The sequence below is a fragment of the Clarias gariepinus genome, chromosome 15, assembly GCF_024256425.1.
Source record: "Clarias gariepinus isolate MV-2021 ecotype Netherlands chromosome 15, CGAR_prim_01v2, whole genome shotgun sequence".
NCBI classification, from domain to species: Eukaryota; Metazoa; Chordata; class Actinopteri; order Siluriformes; family Clariidae; genus Clarias; species Clarias gariepinus.
In genome coordinates this window covers 22,644,806-22,663,525 of record NC_071114.1, presented here as the reverse complement: position 1 = coordinate 22,663,525, position 18,720 = coordinate 22,644,806, and positions in this window count along the sequence as shown.

Here is an 18,720-nt window from a genome sequence, read left to right as displayed (position 1 = left end):
TGCCTCAAGCCTCCTGTGTCCCTGTACAGGATAAGCAGTATAGAGAATAGATATTATAAAATTTACCTCTGTCTAATCCAGATTTAGTCCCCTTTTGCTTAAAATATAGTTCACCCTTCTGGAAATCCCTTAAACTATATATGTGTCTGTGATGATCCATTTTCATTCAGCTGCAAGAGCATTAGTGATGACTGGTACTAATGTTGGGTGAGGAAGTCAGTGGTTTAGATGGTGTTCAAGTCATCTTAAATTGGTAAATTTACATATTTGGCAGACGCTCTTTTCCTGAGCGACTTACATTTTTATCTCATATATATTTATCACATATATTTGAGCATATATTTTCTGCCAAAACTACCTTCTTCAGACAAAAGTTGGAAGCGTCTGCACATGATCCTGGCAAACTCCACAACATCTTCTCCTCACTACTCAACCCACCGACTCCTCCTGCCCCTTCCTCTCTGACTGCTGACGATTTTGCCACATTCTACGATGGGAAGATTGTAGCAATCCGCCAGTCCTTCGCTCTCAACCAAAGTCCTACGGCAGAACCTCAGGACCTTTCCTTCCCTCCTTTAGCAGAATTTTCCAACTTGTCATCTGACGAGATTCAACAGATCATCTCGTCATCTAACCCCACCACCTGTTCATTAGACCCAATCCCTTCCACAATGCTCCAGGCCATCTCACGAGACCTCCTTCCCTTCACCACAGCCATCATCAACCAATCCATATCATCTGGTCATGTTCCTGCTGCTTTTAAGAAGGCGAGGGTTATTCCCATCCTCAAGAAACCCTGCCTGGACCCATCAGAAGTTAACAACTATCGCCCGGTATCACTGCTCTCTTTTATTTCCAAAATTCTTGAAAGAACGGTTTATAATCAAATGTCTCTTTATCTCTCACAGAACAACCTTAATGACCCAAACCAATCTGGATTCAAAGTGGCACATTCCACAGAGACTGCCCTTCTGTCAGTCACTGAGAAGCTCCATGCTGCTAGATCTGCTAAACTTTCATCTGTCCTCATCCTCCTGGACCTGTCAGCTGCATTTGACACCGTGAACCACAAGATTCTATTATCTATTCTTACAAGCCTTGGAATTTGTGGAACAGCGTGGCAATGGTTTGCTTCTTACCTTAAAGATAGGTCATATGAGGTAACATGGAGGGGATCTACATCTGCCCCACGTAGACTCTCTACTGGTGTCCCGCAGGGCTCAGTACTTGGTCCTCTTCTGTTCTCCCTCTATACCCGGTCTCTTGGTAAGGTCATATCATCGCATGGATTCTCATACCACTGTTATGCAGACGACACCCAACTTGTCCTCTCCTTTCCTCCCTCTGACACTCAGGTTTCCACCCGGATCTCAGCATGTCTGGCAGACATCTCATTTTGGATGGCTGCTCATCAGCTGAAGCTCAATCTCAGTAAAACCGAACTGTTGTTTATCCCTTGTGACTCATCTCCAGGTCAAGACCTTGTGATATCCATGGACAACAACCAAATCACTCCCTCAACCACCGCCCGCAATCTTGGGGTAACCGTGGACAATCATCTGTCATTTTCCCCACACATCGCTAACCTTACTCGCTCTTGTCGATTTCTTCTTTACAATATCAGAAGAATTCGCCCATTTCTTTCTTCACAGGCTACTCAGGTGCTTGTTCAGTCCCTTGTTATTTCAAGACTGGACTACTGCAACTCACTCCTGGCAGGCCTGCCTCTGTCCACGATTCGTCCTCTGCAACTGATCCAGAATGCAGCAGCACGACTCGTTTTTAACCTTTCCAAGTTCTCCCACACCACCCCACTCCTCCGCTCCCTGCACTGGCTTCCTGTAGCTGCCCGCATCAAATTCAAAACAATGATGCTTGCCTACAAAGCCAAAAATGGCCCAGCACCCACTTACCTCTCTGCGCTAATTACACCACGCACTGCACCACGTTGCCTCCGATCCTCCAGCACTGCTCGCCTCATCCCACCATCTCTCAGGGATCGAGGGCGGCATTCATCCAGGCTCTTTTCTGTTCTGGCACCTAGATGGTGGAATGAACTTCCTCTAGATGTCCGTACATCAGAGACTTTGACTATCTTTAAACGACGACTCAAGACGCATCTGTTTCTCCAGTACTTGGACTAACCCCCCTCCCCCCGGGGGGGAAAAAAAAAAAAAAAAAAAAAAAAAAAAACTCAGTTGTGTTGGACTAATGGTACTTAGTTATTAACCTAGTTAACCCAGTGTAAGTATGTATCCAATGTTGTAAACATTAAAGCACTTTTTGTAAGTCGCTCTGGATAAGAGCGTCTGCCAAATGCCTAAATGTAAATGTAAATGTAGTTAAGGGGTTAAGGGCCTTGCTTAGGGGCCCAACAATGGCAACTTGGTGGTTGGGGGGTTTCAACCTGAGATCTTCTGAACCGTAGTCCAATGCGTTAACCACTGAGCTACCCCTGGCCCCATCATCTTAAAGGTGTTGACTGAAGTCATGCCAATTAGTAGACATAACAGCTTAAATATAGCCAACTATTTCACTACATTATAGATTATTATACTGTAGAACAGATTGCTAGTGGTGTCATGCCATTTAGATGCTACAAAATTGGCCCCTCATTGCAGTTCTGCATCATAGTCTTTATATTCATGTAAAATTTTATTTCATATATGTATATTCTCATGTTACATATTAAATTGTTTCTATGTCCCTGAACTGAATACTAAAGGTGTTACATAACGTCTGTAATTGTTAATTGGGTATTTGGGGAATAAGAGCATTTGTTATGTGAGGCAGGGAGAAAGCAAGAAAAACGCATAAGTGCTACTGTATATTAAAATAGAAGAATTTCCATTGTAGCTTGACAATGAAATTGTAGCCAGCATGGTGTCTTGCAGACTCCTACACACAGTGGGATTTTTTTCCCCCAGTCGTTTTCTGCAATCCACAAGTTGGGGCTGTCGGACTGACACCGAGGTTGTCTATCCAGCCTATAAATAAATCATCATGAATACATTTGCTGCTTTTAGGATAGTCACAGTCTAACTTACAGTGGAGCTGCAAACATTTGTGCAGAAGGAAATCCAAAGCTGTCAAAAGCTTTATGACATCTTTCAATATTGATAACTGCACACTATGTAATGCTTACACAGTATTATGTCACTTATCTCAAATTTTAATGGCAAATGAATGCATTTGCATCTCTTTCTAGTTTTACTATATATCAAACTACTGGGAGTCCCCAGTAAGAGGTTGTAATAATGATCATTATTATTTATGTTCAATATGAAAATTACAGTTACAATAACCTCTTTAGGTAGAAAAATCTGAGATACAAAAAGCAGACATCACATTCAGTAAAATGTATTTTATTTCATTGGTGTACCACTTTGACAGAAAGCAGCTTTACAGAAATCCCTAATGATCCCTAATGAATAAGCCAGAGGCAACAGTGGGGAAAAAATAAACTCCCGGAGATGAAATAAAAAAGTGCCCTTGAGAGAAACCAGATTTAAAAGGGATGCCATCCTCTTTTGGACAGTGACAGATGGTGAGATTATAATAACTACAACAAACAGACATGAAGACAAATTTTTGAAAATTGACTGAACAAACAAAAAAAGTATGATGCACATAAAAATTCATCTAAATTGGAATGCTAACAATAAACACAATTGGCAAGCATGTGATTAATGCACCAGCGTTAATACAAATATTAGCCACTAGTCACTTATGTAGCATCACCAATCACCCCCAAAAATAAATAATAATAAAACTCTGATTCATTGTCCTTGTTGTTTTGGAATAAAGTTAATAGAATTAGGTGATACTCAGTGATAATCAGTATTTAAAGAGTCGATAACTGCTAAAGAAATGTGTGTTTATGATGTGTTATGGTATATCTGGTCATGTGTAACTGGTCAAAACAGAGAATTTGACTTCTGTTAATAGGTTTGATCTTAGACCTAAGCACAGCTACATTGTCTGTTTTAGGCCACTTTGCACTTACAGTAAGTATAAGCTAGAAATAGTGAGCCCACAATGCCATTTCAGAGTGACAGAAAGACATTGTGCTTTTGAATTTGGAATAAAACCAGACCCAAAAAGCCTAGAACCCTGAACCATCGTGTTTTCTTTACAGTTTTACGGAAAGCTTGAATGCCCCTTCGATTTGACTTTCCAGCACTACCTCCAATGCAGCAACACCTGATGTATGAGTCGATTTAAAAATGCCAATCACAAACTAGCAGGTAGGCTGATGCAATCTCTTGATAAGAACGCGAAAAATAACGAAGACTGTATCGCCAGCTTGCTGAGAATGACATTGCACTTCTGGAGACGAAGGTAAAAATGCTATTTTTGGGACAGTTCTGCAGGAGACCTCCTTCCTAGCACATAAAGAAAACACAGTGGCTTGGTATCAAACCTGCTCTTTAAAAACATGCTTGTCCCAATCAGTAGTGTCAATATTTTCATCGACCTACTGACACCTTCTTTGTTCTGTAGAGGTTTGGAATGCTGTTCCCTGTCGTAGGGTAAATTGCAGTTATGACCATTGTGAAATATTCAGGCCTCATTCAACCAAGCCTTTAGGCGCACAGTGATAGCTTGGTCCTAGCTTCAGTATATCACACCTGCCAAACACGAGCAATAAGGTACGCATGCATGACACGGCAGCTGCTAACAACATGGCCTGGAGGTACTGTTCACACTTGGAAGAATCCCTTGCTGCTTATTTGGCACCCTCCATTAACTTGACTAACACTCCCAGTGGTGTTGCCCATGTGCACTATTCACTAACCTGACTGAATTCATAAACCCTTGTTGATTTTTCACTATGCTCTACACTCAGTAAAAGTGTTTATATTCCCTTACTGTAAATGAACTGTAGAAATGCACTCATCAGTAAATAAGGATAATTATAAACAACAAATAAGAGATCAAATAAATTGTTGCTAACCATCAACATTGGTTTATTTACTACAGCTTAATTTCATATATTGTATAAAACTTGCAAAATTTGCAATATATTTCTATTATAATTGTTTTATATCTACCCATAAGTCTTACTATTACAATCACGGAATTAAGTATACATAATAACTTTTTTTTTCTTATAACAAGCCTGCTATTGTGCAGTATGATTATGGATATATATATATACTGTATATATTTTTCCCCAGTAGTAGTGTCCATATTTCACCAACATATCAAATCATGCAGCCACCACCAATGAAAGGGAGTTTTTTTTTTAAAAATGCACACCTTGCATTTTGGTGTTGCTTGTGTGATAAGCAGATGACAGTATTAGGACATGTTTGAGTTCGTCTTTGCAGACTTGAGGCAACAGAATTCCTTATGGAAATTACAGAAAATTGTCAAAACATCTGCAGAAAATATGGGCAAGGTTAAACTTTGAATGCTGTCTATTCAATTAGCCCAAATTTACGAGACATCGGGGTTAAATTGAGACTGGAGATATGTTATAAGTAATAGAAATCCCACTTTTTCTTCCTCTGTATGAGGTCAGTTACACCCCTTGAAAAGGGAATATAATTTTTTCCCAATCTTTAAATTGTTAAGCTTGTGCAACCTTGAGGCCCAGCATGTTCTCTATTCTGACCTGCTTTTCAGGTCATTATGGATGTAAACACTGGGTGTTTTTGGCATTTCTGCCCAAACAACAGATTTTTTTCACTATCCTGAGTAAACTCAATAGACTGTGTGCTCTGTGTAAAAATCGAAGGAGATTGGTGGTTTTTGAAATACTCAAACCAGGCCATCTGGCTGCAGTCACTGAGTTTACTTTTTCCTCGCTCTAATGTTTAATGTAAGCATTAGCTAAAGCTCCTCTCATAATTAAATGGATTACCCTGCTGCGGTGAGCAAGTATTAAGACAACATATGTATTATATTTTTCCATGTTCACAAAACAGGTGATGTCACTAATTAGGTCGATCCTATCCGGTTAAAGAGCTGTGCTAATTAGAATCAGCAAGTTTAGTTAATGGATGAAAGGAAGAGCTTTTGCTTTAGGTTTTAAAGAATAAGAAACTTATTACAAAATATTGATTGTTGTATTGCATAAAATACATTATTTTAATTAACTTATTTGTTTTTCTACAATATAGAATGTCATTAAAACCTCAAATTTAACTGTTGTCTCAGGACATTTGGCCACGACTGTAATTAACTGATTATAATGCAAATAACTGATTATATAAGTACATGAAGGAGCAGATGCACAGGTGTTTCTATTAAAGTCAACAATGTCATTGTTAACCTGCTTAATAAAATTAATTTGAGGTCAGCTTTACTTGTTATATAGTGAATTAATGCGAAAAGTATGACTTTTTTTTGTTACCCCTTTTGAAAATGGAACCAAATTAATCAATATACTGTATATTTGACTTTTTTGCGCTGTTGTATTAGGTATGGCTACATTAAAGTCACTTTTTGGTTTATGAGTTTAATTTCTTATTCTTCAGTCAATTATTACGCCATGTAATGGTTTCTGTAAACACTTTTTATCACAATCCACAAAGGCACTCAACAGCATAACACTGATCTCAGCTTTCTGTACATTTTTGTATACTATGGATCGTTTATAATATACAGAGGGGGTCATAACTCAGAAACGGTAGTAAAATCAGGCAATAACAATACACAAAGCCTCACAACAATATATTATTGACCACAGCTTCTTACTAAAGCTCTGTATTTGTGCCTTTGTATTTGTGCCTTTAGATGGTAGAGTTCTCATTCCTCACCGTAAAAGAATCAAACACTTGGCATTTTAAGGATTTGGGCAACACTATTTAAAGGGTCTAATGTAGAACCTATGCAAACAGTTATCAGATCTATAGACTGGTAAATAGATTGGCCGACTGATCGTCATCAGTCGGCCAATCTATTCTTTAAAAGCAATAAAAATTAACATTTAATCATTACAGTTGTCTAGGAATGAAGCTATCCGTCTCTTATTATATTCGGATATTACAGTTAATAGCTCTATATTAATTCTATTGAGACTATAAAAATTCTACTTACTTAAGCCTTTGGAGTCAGGCTGTAAATCCTACGCCTATAATGAGAGATCATTAAATACAAATATGGCAATGAAAAATTCAGAGGTGGCAGGTAACAAAGTTTGGTACTTCTACTTGTAATGGAGTATATTTTTAGGAAAGTACAGTACATGTATGTCCTCTTGACTATTATTTTTGTATTTCTGTCACCTCTAGATAAATTAAAGGGTGAAATTGCTTTAGAAAACATGATTTGGATTCAGCAAGATTCTGGAGTTGTACTGGAAAAAGACCATTCTTTTAAAAGACATTCCCTCATTGGTGTTTTGATTGGTGTTTAAAATTGTTGTCCAAAATCCCTTACTGTATATTGGGAGATCCAAACAGAGTTGAAATCTGGTAACTTTGTAAGCATGTAATTTAAATCATTTTCAACATCATCAAACTCCAAAATTCAGTTAGCCTTTGGGTCCTTAGTACGGAAGCTGAGTCATCCTAAAAGAGACTGCTTCCATCAGAATACGAATCTTTCATCACTGGGTTAAGGTGACCATTATTAGGAGAACTTCAGGATCAAGTGGATCCAAAGTGCAACAATAAAATGCTTCCCACAGCACAACAAAACCATCACTCTTTCATTTAATTATCCATCTATATCTATATAAACTTTCCAGACCCCTTATTAGGAACTATTTATTAGGAAATATATCTGCATCTGAACCCCCTATTCTCTAGCGATCCATAATCTTCATGAACAATAAACAATTTACTGGTTACATACAATGTGTCCTAACACTATTTCTCTGGTATGCTGATGACATTCATGCAGTTTTTACCTGCTTAATTAGATCTCCCATCATTCTTTTCTTCCTTCTCCACATTTGACCCAGCTCTGGCTTATACATGTAGCATCACACATACTGGATCACACATATACTGTATTACCAGTGTTGTCTATAATCTTTTGTAAACTAGTGCATTTGGCCAAATTTTAATTCTGACCCTGACAACAATGATATTATACTGTACCTTTACCTAAATGTCCAGTCATTCTTGGGAGAGTGAAAAAGAGAAGTAAAATTTCAGCTACACTGTAGATGAATCTTGGCCAATTTCGGAGCATCAGTACCACGAATGCATGAGCATGTCACACTGATCAATTTAATTTTACAGATCACCCAGTGATTTTATTTAGCATATTTTCTGATCCCCCTGAAATGAATTTCTGGCTACGCTACTGTCATGCATCACAGCAGGGGTTGTTTATTGCCTCTTCTGCAAGAGACGCAATCAGCTGTACACTGGAGAAACCAAAAGAAGATCGGCTGATTGTGTTGCCGAGCACCTTTGTATCATTAGGTTGAAGGATTTCCACTGTTCCAGTGGTACTTCAATGGATATTGAACGTTAATGATATCTCTGTTTGTATTGCTAAGGAAAGTTAAGGAAAAAGATCTCATTTACACTCTCTAAACTTTGGAAAACCAAAGTTGTAACTTCATATCTTGACCTCAACCATTACGTCAGCAACTATTTTGAATATCCACTAGTTATTTGTTTTCTCCTATGGTCTACTTTGCTTGCTCTGTAAAAAATGTTCGTCATTTTAACAGTAAAATACTGTACCGTATAAATGCTACAGAATAAAACTGTATTTCACAAAATTGGGATAACTGTAGAATTTACAGTGAAAAACTGTAATTAGTTTTACAGAGTAAGACCTTAAATTTAACAGTTAACAACGTATGAAAATATGGTTTATTGCAGTAAAATCTACTGTATTTATAAAAAGGAAAATCAAAAAGAAGGTATTTGTTACTAATATCATGAAGCATCGGTATATGTTTTACTAAACTTTTGTTGATAGAGTTTAAAAATCAAAAAAATATCTGCTTTGTAAAAAATTAACCGTAAACTTTCCAGTCAAAAAAAATGGCAGCTGTGGTTGCCAGAAATTTACCATAAAAAATACGGTAGCAACATTATTAGTTGTATGGGATTGCACTTATTATACTGTATCTTTTACGGATTTTAATATTATTTTCTACGGTTTCTAAATAAACCGTAAATTTTACGGTAAAAAACTGGCAGCTGCGGTTGCCAGAAAGTTAACGTAAAAAATACAGTAGCAATATTATTGGTTGTACGGTATGGCACTCATTATACTGTATATGTTACGGTTTTTTATATATTGTTTTACGGTTTATAGCCGAACTTTAAAGTCGTGAATGGTATTCCCTTTGATCACTGTGGCAAGGACAGCCGCACGCACCACTTTGCCCGCCGCCATTGCCCACCAGATCTGCACGTGCACATCTTTCCTCCCCTTTTTCCCTTCCTCCCTCCTTTAACCCTTTCTTTCCCTAAGTAAAATTACCCCTTTTCTGTAAGACCTCGCCACATGTTCGTGTTTGTTATTGCCCCTCCTTGTGCCAAACCCATTACAAAATACATGAACATATTTAACACCCCAGTGCAGTGTGCACTTAAAAACCACAATGCAGGACAGAGGACATAAACAATTTTAACATGTGTGTGATAAAATAATTTTTTTGTAATAAAAGCCCTTCTATAAAATTATATGCTTAGATTGTCTGCCCAAAACGCTTAAAAATGTCCACCCTGACAATTGTATATTTGATTTTGAAAATTTCAATATTGTTTTGCTGTCTTTATTTAAAAAAATACATTGGACCATGCTAATGTCCAAGTCTTGAATACATTTTGATGGGTTTTAATAATTTGATTTAGGTTTGTATTCATTGATTAGTATAAAAGTACTCTTAATAGTTTCTTAACAGTAAAATTCGAATGCTTAGCAATGTAAATTCTTTCTCTTTTAGCTCCCAGCTAGTGTGATAAAAATGCTTTCACAGAATTGCTGAATGAATTCACTGTAGCAAGCATTGTAGTGTAGTGGTTAGCACTGTCGCCTTGCACCTCCAGGATATGGTTTTGATTCCCGTCTCTGTGTGCATAGAGTTTGTGTACCACCCACAATCACAGCTGCCGTTTTTTTACTGTAAAATGTACAATTTATTTTTTACAGTGTGCACAGCTAATGGCGAATTTTGTCCAAAACTAAACCCAAATGTGTCCAAATATTTAGAATTGAACTTTGTCAAAAGACTTTTGATTCGTCATTCAGACCTCTTTGGCTCAGTCTTTTGATAACTAAGGCCATTATACATACTTATATTTTTTATTTATGAAGTGTATTATCTAAAAATCACTAACTTCCATGTTAAAGTGGAATTCAGGTGAAGAAAATATCAGTCTGAATATCATATTCCTTCTCCCATAGACGCATTGAGAGCTTTACAGTGTTTCTAAATGAACTTTTCTCTCAGTGTTCAGCTACCTATCACTCATCCATAGAAATGCATTATATATATGGAATGTGGTTTGATGTGAACATCAAGCGATGTATCACAATATATTTTTCCTATTGTTGGTTGGAATGACAGTGTTCTGCAGACACATACCTTTTTGAAACTGTTTGTGTAAGATCTATTCGGCTTCCTTTATCCACAGAGCTTTGTTCTACACCAGAATGATTGACTAAAAGTTGAAAATGACCCCCAGGAAACTGCAACTTTACATTAAATAATAATTATAATAATAATCATAATAATAATAATAATAATAATAATAATAATAATAATAATAATAATAATAATAATAATGTATGGATCTAAGTTATAAGTGTGGACTTATATATATAAGTATATATATCCTAGTCATGGATTATATAAAATAAAAATGCTATGCATGGGGACATCTTTTTTTTTCACGGTTAAAACCAGCCATGTTCTATTATTATTTTAATATAATACAATTTTTAATTGTATGCAAATACATATACTTCATTATAGAGTTGGTCCCTCTTTTGCAGCTATAATAGCATCCACTCTTCTTGGAAGGCTGTCCACAAGATTTTGTAGTGTTTTTGTGATAACTGGTGCCCATTCATTTTGTAGAGGATTTATGAGGTCAGGCACTGATGTTGGATGAGAAGGTCTGGCTCGAAATCTCTGTTTCAGTTTGTTCCAAACTGAACTCATCAAACCGGATCTTTTATAGTCCTTGCTTTGTGCCCTATGGCACAGTCATGCTGGAATAGAAACGAGCCTTGCCAAAACTGTTGCCACAATGTTGGAAGCATAGCATTGTCCAAGATGTCTTGGTATGCTGAAGCATTAAGATTGTCCTTCACTGGGGATAAGGGCCCTGATTGAAACACCTGAATTCAATAATTAACAGGTTTGGACAAATACATTTATCCATATATATATAAGTGTATATGTTTTTTTTAAATGGCAAATAACCCTATTAATGTATTTATTTCATTATATACTAAAACACAATTAAACAAAGTTATGATTAGATTAGAGCTTAATAAAGTTATTTACCAATACAATTGTAATGTGTTTTTAATAAATACATCATAAATACAATAGTTATACAAGTATACATTGATCAATTACAAAAGACACTGAACATTCCTTAAATCTCTTACCTGTCCCTGTGTCTAAAACCCCTTTTCTTCTATTATTATTTCTCCACTTGTTATTATGGTTCACCCGATCATTAGTGTTATTTATAGAAATTGAAATAGCCAGTGGCAATCCTCTTCATTTACCCAGACATAAACATTTTTATGTAGATGTTCTGAATCATCAATGATGACTTGCTGTGTGCATTTTTGCACATGTCCATGTAAGTTTTATTTATGTTCTCTGGTTTCCTCTAACCTCTCGAAAAACATGCTGCAAAGTAGATTAAACTGCCCTAAATTGCCCTTAGGTATAAATTATTAAGTAAATTTATCCATGCCTCATACCCAGTTATCCCAGGACAGTCTCGAGATTCACTGTGACCCTGACGAAAGCAGGTACTGAGTGAATGAATGTATAATTCATAAAATAAAAGTGGAATAATGCATCGTAAAAGGAATAGTCATATCACCTTTATGCAAGAATTTTTCTGCAGACCTCTTTTCTATAAAAGCAGCTCTGACAGTAGCGCTGGCTGCAAAGCAAATCGCACATTTATATTTATACGGGTGTTCTAATCCATAATTGTTTCTATAGTAACAGCTAATACATAGGGATTTGTATGGACACTCGTGTGGTTTAAGCCTAATAATAGACAGATTAAAAAGTAATTATTTAATAATGATTTATATCATTTCATGATAATACAAAATTGTAGTCTCTGGCAAATTGTTTCAGTATAGCATTAAACCATCCTGATATTAGCTTTCAATCACAGTATGTCTGGTTTTATTCCTTACATAACAATTACAGTAGTGTAAGTTTTTTTTAATTGCATAATCCAAAGTAAGTACTTAAGTACAACTGATGGCATGTAAAATATGCCTATATTTACATCATAGTTTGTTGTGCATGGGCGTGCATAGCCGCAGACGGGTCAGGGTGCCCACACTGACCTCTTTCCAGCATCAAAAGCTGCTACAGTGGGCATGTGAGCAAAAGAACTGGACAATAAAGCAACTGAAAAAAAAAGTGGCGAATCCAGAATGATTGCATGGAGTTAAAAAGAAGCTTGTAGAGAGACATTTGTATGTATGGTCATTAGTTAAGATGAAGGGGGAAAAAAAGAGTTCAGCTGTTGGCTCTCACAGTTTTTTATTTTTATTTTAAGATCCAATATCAGTCACAGCATCCAGTAAGGGAGCAGCAAGGATTTGACACAAACTCCTCAAATTTAGTTTGATAATCGATATCGAACATTAAAGCCCTGCAACTCAATCACTTGTAAAACACATTCTTCCCTCAGCTTACGTCATGTCGCAATGACACCTGATGATCTAAGTGCACTATGACAAAAGCACTGCAAAATTAAAACAAAATTACAACTGAGTGCCTTTAAAGTATTTGCACTTTTATATACCCTTCCAGCTGGTGACCTATTTTACAGAGAGAGAGAGAGAGAGAGAGAGAGAGAGAGAGAGAGAGAGAGAGAAACAGAGAGCAGTGCTGGATAAAACATCCAGATTTTCAATGTGTCACCCTTAATTAAAAATGGATTAATCAGAACTAGGTGTGGAATGAGTCCGAGGGGAAGAAGAGTGGAGATATCAATTCATCATCCCGGTCTGTCTGATAAGTAATTATGTAACGGTTCTCTTGTTCACCCAGAGGTGTGGGACTTCACATAACTGAAATGAGCTCCAGAGAAAAGCAGACCTTTCAGTGTGCCTGGGCTTTTTTTTTTTCCCAAGAAAAAAAAATACTAGCATTTTTTTATCACCCATTCAGGGTTTTCATTTCATTTTATACGTACATTTTCAGAAACATCAAGTTGAAAGCACAAGCTTATGTAGGCTTTTCTTTTCTAAACTTAGAAAAGTGCAGGCTTTTATGTAATGCTTGTCGTTAGAGATTGCAGTATTGCAGTATCTTATGCTTAGAATATTCATTTTTGTCGATGTTAACCATTGTTTTAGTAAAAGTGCTGCAGGGCGGTCTGGCAGCAGATACGGGGCTGCTCAGTAGCAGTTTCACATATCCGCTCCCACACAGCGGTTTAGAGAGCAGTGCTTTCTGGGAGTGGGTGTAGGGCTCGCTGCCGGAGCCTGACGATTTCAGTGCCAGGAAAAACAGAATGCACTGAATGTTCATCAGCTTATGTCAGAGGAGAGGATGCACAGATATGGCAATGTCACATCATAGACAAAGTCGCAAATGCTGATTGTGGTCACTGAGACAAGTACATATTTTACGCAGGGAAAATAAGGCAAAGCAGCATTTTAAGAAATGTTAATTGTCAAAAACTATTTTTAAACAACTGCCTACATTTTACATTTTAAAATGCATACATATTAAAGGTAAATCTGTTTAAGATGACCAAAGATGAAAAACAGAATGAATAAAAAAAACAGATGTTTTATTGGTTTTCTTGTCTTTCTAATTCCCCGTTTACCTTCACAGAGTTATTATTGTAGGTAAGAAAGGAACTGCAACAAAAGGTCAAAGTAGTTAAAAAAAAAAAAAAAATCTAAACTAGTGACTAGTGGACAAAATGGGAATTGCAACAAGCTAAAATCTGACACCCTGGTTAATGATATTTCCTCTATTTCTTCTAACAATCTGCTATATAAAAACATTTGGAAAAGGTAGTACTTTGTTAAAGCTGCTCAATCTTGTTGCATCATGGCTTTATTCTAGATGAGTCTAAACTATCTGTAAGGGTTACTCTAAAAATGCATTAAAAATTCATTATTAGCCTATAGCATAAGCCAGTTGTTAATAGCTTTAACTTAATTTAGCTTGAAACAATGTTGTCCTGTCCTACTAAATTCGTGTCCTACTTTTTCTTTGCTAGGAGTGTTTCAGTTTTTCACCAACTGCATTATTCACCAAGTCTCTCGTTTTCTTATTCATTCTCGTATCCTGTGTGGGGTCTCAGGAAGCCCGAAAGCCTATCCCAGGGGACTCAGGTCACGATGTAGGGTATGCCCTGGAAGAAGGTGTGCCAGTCCATTGCAGGACACACACACACACACACACACACACACACATATACTCACACACTAAATATAAAATAGGGTGAGATGAAACCAATAATGCACATCATGATCAGACATGTTTGTGATTTCTAAAATGATGTACTTTTTGTACAACCAATATAATCACACCAAGAAATATAGCAATGTTGTTCCTATCCAAATGAAATACTAGAACCTCCTAGAGGGGAATAGATTTTTTTTCACCAAGTGAGAATGCTGCTTCAGCACAGATGGATATTATCTCCAAAATCTTTTTTTTCTTTTTCCAGGCACTTGCTTCTGGGCAAGTTGTTTCAGTGCTTTTCAATATTTGTTTCCATTTTGTCAAAAAAACCATCTTAAAAATGATTCTAAGAGCATAGTTTCCTTAGAGCATAGAGCCCTTAACTCTTAAATATCCAAAAGACACTTGAGAAACACTTTTTTCCCCAAGAGGGTAATATATGATCTAAAAATACAGCCTTTAGTGATTGATATTTGAGACAAAGTCAGTGTCATACCCTCTTCCCAGTGTATGTTTTTTTTCCATATTCAAATGTACCTTATGTATACCCACCTTTTAAGGACTATTTATTTGTACACAGCTTTATTCCTGAATTTTGTGAGTGTCAAGCCTTAATGTCACCATGACTTTTGGCTTTTTTTTTTTAACTCTTATGATTTCTTCTCACAACAACACGCACTCACAAACACACACACACACACACACACACACACACACGCATGCATGCACGTACACAGATAGCAACAACAGCAACCTAAGGCAATTCTAGGGGACATTCTATAAGTCACAAATTTTATATTTATTTTTTAATTGTGCCCTGAGGGTTTTTACTAGGACTAGAAGACAGTCTGTTGTTGCCTGCAAAGGATGTTCATCCAAGTATCAAAAGCAATCCGTATGTTTGTAATTATATTCGTTTGTTCCATTATTTATGAGCTCCCAAAATTGGTGCGTGTAAATGAAAACAGCTGCAATTCCTAAATGGTTGATGCCACAGTTTTTAAATCAAATCCCTAAAGGTCTTAATTTCACTTACATCTTGGGTGTTTAGTTTTAGATTCATGTCGGAGGCGAACAGAGCCCAACTGAAAAAAATTGTATCCTAGTTCCGTAAATTTATGAGCCTGACTTGTCCAATGCTAATCAGCTAGTATGTACTGTATGTTCATTCTGTTGATTTGTTTTTCAAAACAGAATGAAAAGTAATTCACTCTGCCATCTCTTCATGCTTTTTTGCTAAGTTTGGGAGACCGGGGTTGCTTCCCATCTCAGGTCTGTGTGTGTAGAGTTTGCATGTTCTCCCTGTGCTCCGCTTTCCTCCCAAAATCCAAAGACATGCAGATTAGGCTAATTGGAATTCCCAAATTGCCCAAAGTGTTTAAATAAAAGTGTGAGTGTGTGTATGTGTGTGCCAAGCAATAGATTAGCACCCTGTCCAGGGTGTATCCCGGCTCGTGCAGTAAGTCTTCTTGGATAGGCTCCAGGCTCGCCGCGAACCTGAATACAGGATAAAACGGTATAAACGATAAGCGAGTGAGTGATTTCTGATTTTTTTCTTTACCTATTATGCACCATGTTTTAGTCTATCTTTGTTTTGTATGTTTAAGATACTGGTAGTATTTGAAGAGAGTTACATGTATTCTTTGTATTTAATACAAACTACATCTATTTAATCCAAAATAGATTTTTTGGGGTGAAAAACATAATAACAACTATAAATACAGCCCAATCTGCAAATGGAATTGTTATTATAGGTTATACCTAAGGATCCATGTTGTGACATGTGCAGCATGAAAATAAAAAAATGAAATTAATAAAAAGAAAGGAAAAAAAAAACAGAACATGTACCTACATCTTGAGTCCTGGCATTAGAGACAGCGGGATTGTAGAGGATCAGTACTTGAACCGTTTGTGACAGCTAAAGGTCACTTACAGTACTTGTTGCAATTGAGAACGCCAGACTTCATTTGTTATGTCTCTCTCAAATCATGCCCTGCAGAAAGCCACAGAGGAAAGACAACAAGGAACAATGAGAAGATCCTGAATGAGTGCAGCTGGAGAGTCTTTCTCAATTTCGATCAGCTTTTAAACCAACCGCAATTTGTGCCACTTCAGCCAATTGAGAAGAGAGGTGCAAATGTTCCACCTATATTCCACTCTTAGATAAGCTGATGAAAGTGGGTATAAGATCGCCCTTGAAATGAGGGCTAGGACGTGTTCTGGGTTTAAAACACAAGCTGTGACCGACTGACTCTCTGATTTACAAGAATCACCATGTTCTCTTAGTCATTACATCCAGCAGCTCTCATTCATTTGTAGTAGAAACTGTTGAAGCGTTCAGAATGAGTATGCTCATTTGGTAACAAAAAAAAAATCTAAAGTAAATACTGTTTTTCAGTTTGCAGAAAAGTGCTACGATGCTAAGCATATTACACAAGAAAACATCCATTTCCTGTTTAAAAAGATTACTCATTTCCATTATCCTGCCGTTCAGGAAAATATTATAGTTTCTAGTAGTTTATCTTCTTTCTTACCGACAAAATGCTTTCAAAGGAGATAGTTTTTTTACCGATCATTGGATATGTTTGTGTTAGGAGGGAGAATATGTGACTGTTATTTTCCACTACACTGTTTCCACACATGCACTTTCAATGTGACTCACGAGCCAGAAGGGTAGGTACAGGACAAAGATAAAAGCTTCAAATCGCATTCTGGATCATATATATATATATGTGATCTATATATAAATAAATATATAAAGTGCTGTCAATTAAAAAAAAAAATTAATCTAGTTAATCACAGTCATATGATTAATCATGATTAATCACAATTTTAAAATATTTAGATTTATTTATATTATAAATGTGCAGTGTTGGATTAAAGAAATGCATGACAAACTAGTTAAAGCAAACAGATTAAGAAGTTTTATAATGTCTCACACCATAACATTTTTAAACCAAAATCTCATGAAAGAGACCAGCAATGCATGCATTGGCTGGGTAGGATGTGGTGTGGCAACCCACCGACGGCCAACCCAACAACTGCCAGAGCCACCATTCTCATGTTTTGTATTTTACATTTTTAGAATGAAACTTTCTTCTTTACAATGAGACTTCTTCTTCAGTCATCCTATTATCTGCATTAAACACACAACCGAGTAAACATACTTTAATTATTGGAAGCTATTCATGTCAAACTTGGTCATATGATTAATTTGCTTCAGAAATGGTAACGTTAAAATTTCTAGATTAATTGCGTTAGCGCATTTATACTGACAGCCCTAATATAGTATATTTATACGAGAGTATACAGTAAGTATACGTCATTGACGGGAAAAAGAGTTTGCGGAAATAGTTAAAGGCTTAAGGCAAAAAATAAGCTTATCATCTTTTATGTAATCAGTGATATAATTAATTCAGGGTAAAGTACAGTACATAAACCTCTGCCTAACTTATTAATACAAAGAAATACAATTTTGTAAGGTTGAGTATCTTACACCTTGTTTACGGTAAGTTGTACTTCTTTAAAACAACTCCAGTGCATTAAGATTCACTTACACCACTTCAGAGTTGTTATTTCAGCTGTACAAATATTAACTAATCCCAGTAATAAGATTTAATTTAGCTTTTCTAATTAATTTCTTCCGGTTTGTTTATATTGAGTAAGAAGCTTACAGTATTAGTACCTTAGTTTAAGATAGATTATTAAATCTGGCACAGAACTGTTCATAATATTGCTTTCATCCCGCATTTTGATTTCACTTATGGTGCAGGTTAAACTACAGGCCAATATCTAAGTACTGCAAAAGTTTCATTAAATTGTGTCTAGCCAGTTTTGTGTGATGCTGTAACAAAATCTTGCTGGATGGACATACAGACAGAATATTTTCGGAGATTGGTTTCAGGTTCTCCAATGTAGGAAACGTAAGGATATCAATAAAAGCCCGAGTTCTGACCGATGTACAGACAAAACCTTTCTTTTATTTTGTATAGATATACTATATAAACACAAATATCTAATCAGCCACTCACATGGCAAAACTCATTGCATTTAGGCACATAAGTCCATGTGGCATGGTTGTTGTGCCAGATGGGCTGGCCTGATGAGTATTTCCGAAACTGCAAATCTACTGGGACATTCACACACAACCATCTCTA